A 12,051-nucleotide genomic window follows, 5' to 3' on the forward strand; every position below is an offset into this window, starting at 1 on the left:
CCGGCGGTCTGTTGAGGTGTGCCTGCTGAGCACCTTGGAGAACTACTCGGAGTCGAACCAAGTTTACAGCATGTTTATTGCAACTGGTCTCTTCGCCCCAAAGTCACCCCCGACACCTCGTTAAATGGGCTCGCTAAACAAAGACCATATCGCTAAGCCAATAGGGACGAAGTAACTCTCTGGGCGGGGCCAGTAGGCTCCAGCATAGTTCCTCCTCACACCCGTAGTGCTGTACGCGCAACGTCACGCGTGCACATTCCATGGAGTTCAAATCCGTAGCCATGGTCACGTACAGCCTCGTCCACTTCTAGCTATAACACGGTCACTGCTTTCAAAGCGTCATTGCGTCCGACTCGGCCACGCAATTTAGCTTAGTGGCAGGCCATGTGAAGCAACACGCCGGGGTCCTTCTGTGCTTGCATCGCTTTGCATCGATATATGCCTACGTCGGGCGCAATGTTGCTTTGAAAGCAGTGACCGTGTTATAGCTAGAAGTGGACGACCCTGTACATCCGTTCCGGACAGCCCGAGACCCGTGGGAATGAGCTTCCTGGCATCCGCTGCTCCTTTACACAAGAGCCCAGCGCGCGCGCGCGCGCACACACACACACACACACACACACACACACACACACACACACACACACACACACACACACACACACACACACACACACACACACACACACACACACACACACACACACACACACACACACACACACACACACACACACACACACACACACACACACACACACACACACACACACACACACACACACACACACCGTGGATAATCTGCGGTCCGGAATACTGCGGCTCGCCTTGCCGATGCGCGGACATCCGGAGTCGTCTTACGGGCGGCGTTGCGTCGGCGACTTGAAATCCGCGCCAGCCAGGCATTCCGCGATCCAGGGTCACGGGAAGTGAACGAAAAGGCACGCACCGCGCGCCTGCTCTCAAGTGCAAGCACCGCAGCTGCGCTCTCGACGAGCAGGCGCCAGTCCAGAAGCCGGCGGTGTGATATGTCGCGTTGATGTGCGTAACAGTATGGTACAGGCGAAAGAAGATTAATTGTCTCATAATGTAGCAAGTACAAGGCGGCGGTAATAAAGAGGGGGCGAATGCACAAGCCAGCAGATATTATGCTTCGTCAAAATGGCTGCACAGCTCCCCACTCATCGACATTGTCCCTCCCGCTCGCTGACAGGCATGTGGAACGTGCGTGCAAAGACGAGATGTCCCGCTGTCGGCTCATTGTGCAGCGCCTACAGAATCTCCTGTCAGAGGCTTTTGGGCGCAGCAAGGAGCTGCGCGGTTCTGTTGGCTGCGAAGTTCTTCTTCACGACGACGTGATTGATTAGGACGAATGACGATAACTGACGCCTGAACACAGCAGGAGGAGACGCGATCTTTCCTTCGAGGTAATCAGCCAGGGCTTTCAACTCAGGGTTCGAGCGCTGCTGCTGTGCAAAACTGTTGTTGTTGTTGTTGTTGTCCAAATAACTTATGGCACATACCCACAGAGGGGGATCGGCCAAGAATTGGGTAGCAAAGAATTTTTTTTTTTTTAATATACTTGCATAAAAAGAAATATATATATATATATATTAATAATAATTTGAGAGGTAGAGGAAACGAAACAAAATGGGAAATAAGTGAAATATAATATGAAAAGTGGTAACACTCACGGGAGATTGACACTATATTTGTAGGACAAGTGATGTTTAAATATTTAGCAAGGAAAACGATTTGAGTGCAGTAAAAAATTTTGCATGGCGGTAAAAATAGACCTGTGACTGTGCCCAAGGATGGTGGCGCCAAATGATAACAATGTCGGGCTGCTTAAACTAAGGCCAAGCTGTTGCAATGGCCTTTCCATCAACTGTTTTCTCAGCGTAGTAAAGCGGCGGCAAAACAATAAAAAGTGATCTAATGTTTCTTGTTCACCGCAAAATGCGCAGACGGGAGACATTGCCAAACCAGACCTGTGAAGATAGAAATTTAAAGGTGGGATGTGGCATCGCAGCCTTGTTAGTGAAATCTCAAGTTGCCGTGAATGACATAATTTTCTATTCCAAGAATAATTTAGATGCAGGTAGTCCTCAGATCTTAAAAGATGTCCGTTTTTCATATTTAATAGAACGTTTCTTCGAAACCTCGCTGCGGTGATGTACGCGGTCGCCGGAAGGATAGATAATACGGGGCCATTAAGGGACTCTTTTGCTAAATTGTCAGCATATTCATTTAAATCCACATTGCTGTGGCCTGGTACCCATACCATAAGTACAATTTTCAAATGTTTTGGGATCAGGGAGACAAAGGTTTTTACTATTGCAGAATCCACCGACGAAGAGAGAGATGAACACAATGATAGAGAGTCGGAAATTACTGCCACTTTAGAAAAAGAGCAGTCTAATTTACGTAGAGCGAGTACCACCGCCAGAAACTCCGCCTCAAAAATTGGGGTGAAGTCCGGAAGCCGGACAGAAAAAGACCAGTCTAAATGTGGACAATATATACCCACTCCCGCCTTTTCATTACTTTGAGATGCGTCAGTAGCTACAACTAAACTAGCAGAAAGACTTCTTAAATGATCTTCTAATAATCCGTTTAGAATAACGGATGATAAGTTTTTAGCATTATTCGGGAATATGTCGTCAAAGACAATTTTAATAGATGAACCGATGGTTTGTATGGGTAGAATACTAGGAAGGGAAACATTTAAGGGGTCCAGCAAATTTTTGGCCATAACAACCTGCGGGGTGTGAAATTTAGACCAATGAACACCGAAAAAGGAGGTCGGTTGACAGCAAAAAATAGACATAGATCGGTGAAACTCTGATTCATATATCCTTAAGTACGTCTGAACGGTTAGAATTTGTAATCTATATATCAAGGGTGGAATCCGGGCTTCAAGGTAGAGCACATTGTTGGCAACAAATTTTGGAAGTCCCATACACAAACGAAGCGCTTCTCGCTCCAAAAGAACAAGCGGTCGAATTTTATAAGCTGCTGATCCAGAAAACAAGACTGAACCGAACTCTAAAATTGGACGCACATACATAACATAAATCATTAAAAGGACATCTCTCCGCATTCCAGACCTGGGACGACTAATTCGGCGCAACATGCCCACGGCCCGAGCCCCTTTCGTAGCAATATGGTTAATGTGAAGCTGCCATGAAAGATTATCATCATAAGTGACCCCTAAATACTTTAATGATTTAACCTGTGGTATTATTTGTTGCTGATACATTACAGACAGACTTACAGAATCTTTTATATTAAATACGAGGACTGCGCTTTTGTTGACATTTAATGTGAGACGCAAGCCACACAACCAATTCTCAATAGAGTTTAGGTACGTTTGCAAGTGGAGATAAAGGGATTGAATATCCGATGCAGTTGCAAAAAACGCAATATCATCAGCATATACGTAAGTGCGAACGTCATGATTAACAGGTATTGAGCTGAGTAGTATATTGAAAAGGACTGGTGAAAGGACTGCTCCTTGCGGCACTCCCCTGGCTTGCTTATATCTGCCAGAATGGACGCCATTTAATGCTCAGTAAAACTCTCGGTTTTGGAGGAATTCGGATATCCAGGCTACTAAATAATGTGGAAACTAAAGAGATTTTAATTTTTGCAATAGAATGCTATGCTCAACGCTATCATAGGCCTTGGCTATATCTAGCGTTATCAAGGCAGCGTGCATTTTTTGGCGCCGCGCTAGAAGAACTCGACTCTCGAGATCAGCATGCGCATTCCAGATGGAACATTTTTGACGGAAACCAATTTGGCAAGGACTGAGGATATTTTCTTTATTCATGAATTCCGAAACACGTATAAGTATGACTCTTTCAATTAATTTTACAATGTTTGATGTTAATGCAATTGGTCTTATATTATCAATAGACAGGGCACCGCCTTTATTGTTAAGTAAAGGAATTATTTTGGCAAGTTTCCATTCTGGGTGTATCCAAGCATGTTTAATGGAATAATTTACTAGCTCTAATAACGTCTGAGGTGACTCGTCAAAAAGAATTTTTAACATTTTTGAAGTTACTTTATCAGGACCGGGAGCAGCGGCTGGTAATCTCATAACTTGTAGGGCTCGTGGCGCGCCGCGCATTTGAAGGCCGCGCCACTTCCCAATGCTCCCTGCGCGCGTGCCTGTTTCCCTCTCCCCGCTCGCGCGGGGATAACCGGTCCCGCGCGAGGGGGCTATAAAAGAAGGCACGCGCCGCCGTCGCCTCTTCTTGGTTCCTGGCTCGTCGCTCCCGCTTCTCCCCTGGCTCTCTCCACGAGAACGACCCGCAGCCACCCGGACGACGACCCCGGACGGCCTCGACGACCCCCGCGCGTAACGTGAGATAAAGAATGTTTGTTACACGGCCCACTGTGTGTTTTGTCGTGCGCATGCCTCGGGCAGAGGAATCGTCCACATGGGTGCTAATTCAGCCCCAGTTGGGTGCCACAGTTGTGGGCGATTCCTCTGCCCGAGGCATGCGCACGACAAAACACACAGTGGGCCGTGTAACAAACATTCTTTATCTCACGTTACGCGCGGGGGTCGTCGAGGCCGTCCGGGGTCGTCGTCCGGGTGGCTGCGGGTCGTTCTCGTGGAGAGAGCCAGGGGAGAAGCGGGAGCGACGAGCCAGGAACCAAGAAGAGGCGACGGCGGCGCGTGCCTTCTTTTATAGCCCCCTCGCGCGGGACCGGTTATCCCCGCGCGAGCGGGGAGAGGGAAACAGGCACGCGCGCAGGGAGCATTGGGAAGTGGCGCGGCCTTCAAATGCGCGGCGCGCCACGAGCCCTACAGGGAAGCGGGAGCGACGAGCCAGGAACCAAGAAGAGGCGACGGCGGCGCGTGCCTTCTTTTATAGCCCCCTCGCGCGGGACCGGTTATCCCCGCGCGAGCGGGGAGAGGGAAACAGGCACGCGCGCAGGGAGCATTGGGAAGTGGCGCGGCCTTCAAATGCGCGGCGCGCCACGAGCCCTACAAACTATAGGAGAAAGCTCAGAAACGAAAATTTGAGGATCATAATTAACAGGTTCCATTGGCATTACAGATATCGAGCCCGAAGGTAGTGCAGACGAGAAACGTTTCTCCAGTCCTTTGGCAATTTTTTCAATTGTGTCTATTGCTTCATGGGGAGTCAAAATAAAGGAATGTAGATTTTGTGCTTGCGGAATCTTTTTCCGCGAGCGTAAAAAACCAAAAAGTGCAGTTCGATTGCCTAATTTAGAGAGGAAATCAAAATGCTTTGCATCATACTCGTCCTTCGCTTTTGCAACTGTACGTTTAAATGTAGCTGCAATGAACTTGTAATCCTGCCAGTTTTTCGGGCACTGGTTGTGGAGAAGCTTTTTCCATGCCGCCTTTCTACGTCTGTAATCTCGGGAACAATCAGCATTCCACCAAACAGCTGAAGTATTCACCTTTGAGCTCCGTACCAAGATCTCAGACTTCTTACGGCAATCCTCAATCACCGAGCATAAGCGTTTTGATTTTTGTTCTTCATCCGTGTTAGTCAATTATTCAAGATTAGAGCGTAACGTTGACTGAAAGTTATTATAGTTGATAAATGACCTCAACTGAGAAGTCGCTGGAGTTACAGGGTGATTAACCTCAAACGCAATCGGTATGTGGTCACTAGAGGTGCCACAATCAAGTGTTGACCAATTATTAACGAAGAGACTGGGAGAGGTAAAAGTTAAATCTAACACAGATTGACTGTGTTTTCTTATAAAAGTGGCCGAACCCGAATTTCTACAGGAAAAGTTATTATTTGTTACCCAATCCCAAAGACGCTTGCCACAACTATCTGTCTTGTAGCCCCATGACACATGATGCGAATGAAAATCACCAGCCAGAAGAACTGAGTTTCGACAATTAACTAATAGCAGATCTAGAGGTTTTGTATCTTGTACACCGCTAAGGAAATAAGCATTCACTAATGAAAACGGACAGTGCCCTGGAATTTCAAAGTCTAGGGCCAATAACTCACAATCTATAGAAGATAACTGGAAAGAAATCCTAGCCCTGTGACAGAATTTTGTACAGACAAATATAATTAAACCTCCTCCTTTTGATTGGCGATCTTGTCTGAATGAATTATAATTTTGTAAATAGAAATGCTTTTCAGCTGTTAGCCAAGTTTCTTGCAAAATAATTATATGTGGATTATATTGAGAAGAAATGAAAACTAAATCTGTTGAAGCTGTTAGAATTGAACGACAGTTCCACTGGATAACTCTTAGTGCCCCTATGATTGTGGAATCTTGGCAGCCGCAACTGCCTGCCCCAAAATATTATCCTTTGGCTTTAATGTATGCTGATGTTTCTTTGATTTTGGTTGGGACCGCGGAGAAGAATGATTGGATATGGGAGACCCACACCGTTTTAAAATTCTTACATCTGATTCTACCATCTCTGCGTCATTAATGTTTTCATCGTCATCTGGAGGAGCAGCCCTGTTAGGCGAAGCAAGAGCAGTGCTTTCAAGCGGTTGAGAGCTTTCAGAGGGCATATTTGCTATGAAAGGGGCTGTTCCTGATTGCAGGGCTTGCGTTAGCTGAACTGCCAGAACGTTAGAAAAACACTCTGTGACAGTAGAAACTATTCGGTCGACCATTTTAGTCATTGATGATTCCACTGCAGTCATTATCGCCTTTGAGATTGATGCATCCAGAGGCACACCTGATCGGGCTGATACACCTGCATAACCGTGTAATCGTTCCTTAACCTCTGTTAAAGCGTCACGACGCGAACAGCGTTTTCTATCTATTACCTCTAGAATTTGCAGCTCATGTTTTCGAGATGGACACTCCAAGGAGTTTGCAACGTGGGCTCCACCGCAAAGGCAGCATTTATCGTTTTGTTGTGAACAAGATGACGAATGATGACCATCGCCACATTTGGAACACCGCACGGAGGACTTACAACCACGAGCACTGTGACCATATCGCCAGCAATTAGTGCACTGCAGTGGCTTAGATTTAAGAGGATCCACACGGAAGATCAATGGCCATGCTTTTATCTCTGACGGGCATGAAGTTCCCGCAAATGTGGCAATCACCGACTCTGTTGGTACCCGCGTATTATTAACCTCCCGGCTGCAACGATACACCGCTACCACACCAGCCGCCGAAAGAAGGTCGAGGGTCTCAGCTGGAGTTAAAGAAGAGTCTACTCCTCGGACTAATCCCTTTGTGCATGCAAGATGAGTAGGGATAAAGCTGCTCACCTGAAGCGATCCAAATGAATTGCATTTAAGCAGATCCTTCACGCAATTGAGATCTGGAGATCGGCACAGTATCCCGCCGCGCCCAAACTGCCTCACTTCTGTGATTCAGTCATACAGGGTAGAGGCTGCCTGGAGAGCAGCTCGAACAGTCCCAGGGTTATTCATTTTAATAAATCCGCCATCCTTGGGCACCAGCGCCACAGGAATGTTTGGAACGCCAGATCGTTGGAACGCTTCCAGAGGTAGATCTTGAGGAGTAATGAAAGCCGACCAGGGGGAGCGCCCCTGGCCGGGAGACTGCGTAGACATCACTTTACAGTTACAATCTCTCTGCGAGCGTTATCAACACGGTGAAAAGCGCAAATGCGCAGGGGAAAACAGAAAAAGAGGACTAGCCGCCCAATACTTAGCCGAATCACGCCTTCTGCTCGTAGCGGCACGCGATCTCGTGCCGTGGCGCGAGTACGGCAGAAGAAGATGCAATCCCTTCAGAGTGACACGCTGTTCCTGCACATCCTGGGGACTGCTGGCGCTTACCGGTTCCAAGAAGGCGTCTTCGTCGTCGTCTTTCGGAGGCGCATCAACTGGGTCTCGTGACAAACCGTTTGCATCGGAATGCTTGCGGCCCGACTTGTAGGCGACTGTTATGTCGAATTCTTGAAGACGCAGGCTCCATCCTGCAGGGTGGCCGGAGGGATCTTTTAAGTTGGCGAGCCAGCGCAGATCATGGTGGTCGCTCACAACCCTGAATGGTCGTCCGTACAAATAGGGGCAAAATTTTGATGCGGCCCAAATGATATGGCAAGGCATTATTTTTCCGTCGTCGAATAGTTGGCTTCAGATTTCGACAGGGAACGGCTATAGCGTACGCGGTAACATTTTCCTGTCCGTCAATTTTCTGAACAAGAGCGGCGCCTAGACCAACGCTGCTTGTGTCGGTGTGAATTTTTGTCTCCGCTTTTTCGTCGAAGTGCCCGAGTACAGGAGGGGGCTATAAGCGGCGCTTAAGTTCCTTAAAAGCATCATATTGCGGCGCTTCCCATTTAAAAGGTACGTCAGCCTTTGTAAGCTGCGTCAACGGTTCGGCGATTCACGAAAAATTCCTGACAAATCACCGATAGTAAGCGCACAGCCCAAGGAAACTTCGTACAGCTTCCTTGTCGGCTGCCTGTGGAAACTGTGCGATCGCAGCTATTTTCTCCTGGTCAGGGCGAACGAAATCCTTGCTAACGATGTGACCTCGTAGGCGAAGTGGCATTTCTCTGATTTCAAGGTTAGCCCTGATGTCTTGATTGCCTCGAGCACTGTCCTAAGCCTTTTCAGGTAGTCTTCAAAGCTTGAGGAGAAGGCAATGACATCATCCAAGTATACCAGACAAATCTGCCACTTCAAGCCCGCCAGCACAGTGTCCATTCCATTACCCGTTGAAATGTCGCTGGTGCGGAGCAAAGGCCGAATGGCATCACCTTGAATTCAAATGGTCCGTCCGGTGTGATAAATGCGGTCTTCTCGCGATCTATTTCGTCGACCTCAATTTGCCAGTACCCGCTCTTTAAGCCCATCGACGAAAAGTACTTAGCGTTGCAAAGCCGATCCGGTATGTCATCGATGCGGGGGAGCAGGTAGACATCCTTTTTCTTTACGCTATTCAAGCGGCGGTAATCAAGGCAGAAACGAAGTGTTCTGTCTTCACTAGAACAAATGGCGCCGCTCAGGGGCTCTTCGATGGCTAGATGACGTCATCGCAAAGCATTTTCTTAACTTGAACTCGGATGTCCTGGCGTTCCCGCGGTGACATATGATACGGACTTCGGCGCAAGGGCCGGATGTGTTCATCGGTGACAATGCGGTGACAATGCGGCTGTTGTCAGTCGAGTTTGACGCACCTTCGGTGCTGACGAAAAGCATTCGCTGTAGCTTTGAAGAAGGGTGCGTGTCTGGTCTTGCTTGACTTGAGGTACTCCAAGAAGACATCCCCTACGACGTCTGCCATGGATTTCAAGCTTTCCTCGAGGACTGATTTAGGAAGCCGTTGGAGAACCTCGGTCTTGTCCAGGGGGCAAATCCCGGTCTTCCGGAATCCTGACTTCAGGTTTGTTTTAATACTTTCCTCATTTGATCGTCATTTTTTTTAGTAGACCGGGCAATGCGTCCTTTGGCACGGATGTGCAGCGGCTTCCAGAGGTTGACTCTTTCCATTCCGCCAAAAGTGAACGCCAAATTATTTTCAGGCTACGAAAAACGGCGACATCGAGAGGCTGCAGTAGATGATCTCTCTTAAACGCTGCAAAATCAACAATACCACATATAATTTAAATTAAAAACAGAGTGGGATAACTTTGTGACAGTTGGCGTGTCACAAAGTTACCCCGCGAAGTATCAACATTTCAGTTTTCTTTCTACAACCTTATACAAACATGACTTGATTAAATTTATATTGCAGTTTATTTTAGCCTAGATATTAGCAATCAGAAGTACATACCTGTTTTCGCTGGTTTTCTCGTGCGGACGGGTCGAGCACACAAAGTTTACGGTGCTTCACCGATGGGTGCTAAAACACGATTCAACCCGCTAGATTGACGTCGAAAGTGGGCTGGTAGCCATGGTTAGATGCATCATCTTCGGGTTGTTCGGGGAGGGCGAAGACGACCCGAATGTCTGCTAGGTCTTCGAGAAAATCAATCTTCGTTCCCTTGTTCCGGTATTCTTCGGTAAAGTTCGTGACTTGTCCACGCCGGAAATGAGCGATACCTCTTGCGATGCCAAGCCTTCGTTCCAAGAGCAACTGGGCGTTTCCTTCGACGACGCCTTCGGCGGTTTCGATGTAGGCGTTGTCCACGCAAGCGACGACACTTGATCGGGGCGGCACGGTTATGTATCCGTCAAGGACGTTTAGAGCGATGTGATGCGTCTATGTCGTCGTAGTAGATATGGCGCTGTCCGTCAAGAGCTTGATGAGCTTTGAGCGGAGGTCGATAATCGTCCTTCGTTCATTTAGAATGCCTATGCCTAAAATCCCGTCGCGGGTGTACTGCTGCAGGACCACAAAGCTGGTAGGTTAAGTGAGTTCATTCACTGTTACTGTTGCGGTGCATCGTCCCGGCGGAGTAATGAGGTTTCCACCAGCGTTGAGAATCAGCGGGCCATTCCAAGCGGTCGTTACCTTCCTGAGCTGTGAGGCAAATGGTACACTGATGGTTAAATAATCAGTTCCGGTGTCTACATAGGACGGTGACTGTGCGACCGTCGACAGCAACTTTAAGGTAGCTTGTTCGCGTCCTCACATTGCACGTGGGCTTTCGTGTCTGATCACGGCTCCGTCGTTTACCGAGGTCACAGCCGAGGCACACCGTTGTCACTTCGCTGGGTGGCGGTGTCGGCTTGCACTCTGGTTGCGTTGTCGTCGACTTTGTCGTCGTATGTAGTGGCGGTGTCACTTTAGATCCTGGGCGCGTGATCGTGGAGGTAGTCTTGATAGGGTGCATCGTCGTAAAAGCGGTGTCGTCGTCTCTCTTCGTCGTCGGCGGAGGTTCTTCGGTTTATCGCCGTTGAGCAATCGCACCTCCAAAGGCTGCTGCTTTTAGTTTCTTGCACGTAACCGCGACCCGACGACGCCAATCGGATGTTGCACGGCGATGGGGAGCGTGACAGACGCCTTGGCGACGCGTGCTCTCCCCCTCTCCCCTCCGGAAGAAGTCGTCGATTTCTTCTGGTTGCTCGCCAGGACAAGGTCGCGGGGCGTCGATGGCGAAGCCACGCAGACCGATACTCCTGTAGGGGCAGTGACGGAAGATGTGTCCAGCCTCACCACCATGGAAGCATAGTGGTCAATTGTTAGATGTCGTCCAGGCGTCGCATTTCCTGGGGCTTGAGGGTCGCTCGTAGACTTGGCGTGCGGGAGCCAAGGAGCGGTGTTCGGGTGAGGTTTGGTGGGTCGCATCGGAATGCAGGAAGGCGTGCGGCAGCGGCGTAGTTCATAACTGGGGCCTGCTGCATTGTATCCATCGAGGTAAGATTCCCAAGTGCCTGCTGTACGTCTTCACGGACGACGTCAGCAAGTGTCGCTACTTGAGATTGCTGGGATGATGGAAGCAGCCGACGCAGTTCTTCCCGAACGACTTTGCGAATATGGTCTTGCAGGCTGTCTGCGCTTGTAGGTGATTCGTCGCAGGGGTTTCCATAGACCGCTTCAAATGGTCGACTGTATTGGCGCATGCGGGCCCCAATAGTCCTCTCGAAGGACGCAGCTTCTTTTTCGAATTACGCCGCTGTTGTCTGCGGATTCCTATCAAGGCCTGCAAAAAGCGATTCTTTCACAGCTCTAATTATCAGTTTCACTTTCTGCTCCTCCGTCATGTTTGGCTTAGCGCGGCGAAAGGCGCTTCATTTCCTCGACGTAAACGAGGACAGACTCATTTGGGAGCTGAATTCTTGATTGGAGGAGGGCCTGGGCTCTTTCTTTTCGGACAGAAGTTGCGAAGGCAGTCATAAACTCCGCTGTGAATGTCTCCCAGTCTTTCAAAAAAGTCTCATTATTTTCGAACCAGACTCAGGCAGGTCCTTGAAGAGCAAAGTAGACTAGCCTGAGTTTCGAATCGTCGTTCCAGCCATTGCATGCTACCGTGCGGTCTAAATTGTCCATCCAGTTCTCCACATCTTCTGTAGGCAGTCCTTGGAAGATGGGGGGCTCCCGGAGCTGTACGAAGACAACCGGTGCTGTAGACTGGATCATTGTCAATGTGGGGGCCTTCTTCCGGAATCGAACGGGGCACGGCAGCAGATCGTATTTGGGTTG

The 12,051-nt window shown here is 48.9% G+C and overlaps 1 pseudogene; it reads right to left on the minus strand.

Annotated features, from left to right (window-relative positions):
* Positions 1-10,741, minus strand: part of LOC146205221 (uncharacterized) — a 75,115-nt pseudogene extending 64,374 nt beyond the window's left edge.
* Between the last annotated feature and the right edge of the window lie 1,310 nt (positions 10,742-12,051).

Source organism: Amblyomma maculatum, chromosome 1, assembly GCF_055883805.1.
Source record: "Amblyomma maculatum isolate TAMU_Amacu chromosome 1, ASM5588380v1, whole genome shotgun sequence".
NCBI lineage: Eukaryota > Metazoa > Arthropoda > Arachnida > Ixodida > Ixodidae > Amblyomma > Amblyomma maculatum.